Source organism: Cupressus sempervirens, chromosome 6 (assembly GCF_028749045.1).
Source record: "Cupressus sempervirens isolate cs-2001-9-10 chromosome 6, ASM2874904v1, whole genome shotgun sequence".
In the NCBI taxonomy this organism is placed as follows: Eukaryota; Viridiplantae; Streptophyta; class Pinopsida; order Cupressales; family Cupressaceae; genus Cupressus; species Cupressus sempervirens.
Window position 1 is genome coordinate 452,541,223 of NC_143123.1, and position 1,501 is coordinate 452,542,723.

At 31.8% G+C, this 1,501-nt stretch overlaps 1 non-coding gene across 1 annotated transcript; it reads right to left on the reverse strand.

Annotated features, from left to right (window-relative positions):
- Positions 1–760: 760 nt before the first annotated feature.
- Positions 761–834, reverse strand: TRNAR-UCG (transfer RNA arginine (anticodon UCG)). Its single transcript has one exon. It is a non-coding gene; the product is annotated as a tRNA-Arg (tRNA).
- Between the last annotated feature and the right edge of the window lie 667 nt (positions 835–1,501).

Genomic DNA, 1,501 nt, shown 5'->3' on the forward strand with positions numbered 1-1,501 from the left:
TAAGTAGGAAATAGAAGCTTCAACAGGTCAAAATTTAAGTACAAATATTATCCTCTGTTCCTGCATAACTTGGTGATTAAGTTTTGAAGCTCCTCTCTGCTTACTTGGCAGGTAAGTTACCAGCATTATTTGTAGAGGAGAATGATTTTAGTTTGAGTGTAAGTGATCATTTAAATAGAGCTCAGAACAGAGGATGCGACAAAAGACAACATCAGTTGTATTTGCTGCAGCAAATAGTTTGTTTTGTACTCTGTTTCAGTTTGCACTGTAGAGTAGTGATTGCTCCATGCAAAGATAGTTTGTTTGGACAACAATCTTGCAATCTCTATTTTTTCATACTCTTCCCTCTTTGGGCAAAATATATATTCTGGTTTTGGAGCGTAACCTGTGATTTCTTGGACTGTAAACTATTATGGTATGAATAGTATTTTAAATGTTTTACTATTTCATAATAGTAATTTATTATTTTTCTTATTGGTTGTAGAGTATGAATAGTATTTTAAATGTTTTACTATTTATTATTTTTCTTATTGATTGTAGATTTGATTGTATGTAAACTAGATCAAATGAGATTGAATCAACTCAAATGTAGAGGTGATTCCTAATAAATATAATACAAATTAAACAAACTTGATATTGATTAAGATTTTCTGTTGTACATTATCAATCATAGTTATCAAAATGAGATGTCGGAGGATTATACTGATAATAAGTAAATCTCTGGATGTTCATGTGATACAGACTGAACTACTAGCATCGACGACCACAGTGGGAGTCGAACCCACGACCTTTTGATCCGAAGTCAAACGCGCTAATCCACTGCGCTATGCGGCCAGCTGATATTTGTTTGCGATGTTTCTTAAATTTCACCATGCATTCAGCGAGGCTTGAAGATATCGCTAAATTTAATAAATATTTCTGTTTCTTCGCCTAGATAATCAATTTTCCCAGTTCAATGAGCTAATCTTCGCAGAATCGTTTGTTATAGAGTTGATCCTGGTTTCTTCTTTGAAGTTATAATTTTTTGTTTTGATAGTGTGATTCTAGCAAGACATTGTATTGGTTCTAGAATTTTCGTCAAGTTGTTTTTTTATTATATTCATAGTTAAATTTATCCCTAGTTCTGAATTATGTATATTTTATTATTATTAGTCCTGCCTGCGAGACTATTGTTTTTAGTTCATATTTGAAGATTTGTTTGTCTCGGAAATCTCGTTCTTGGAAAAATATTTTACACAAATCCTAATGTCTGCTCGCTGGAAAATAAAGATTTTTTTTTTCTGAAAATGTTAAAATCTAAAATTTTCATTGGCGAAGACAATTTTTCTCATGTGAAAAAAGAATTTTCCATTTATAGAAGAAAAAAATCAATGCGGCAAATAAAGTTTCCAATTTCGGTGCTGTAGGCGCACTTTTAGTACCCCTATTTTGAAACTTCAAAATTTGGTTGTCTTGGTCAGATTCTCGATAAGGTTCAAGTATGCAGAAACAAAATTTGGAA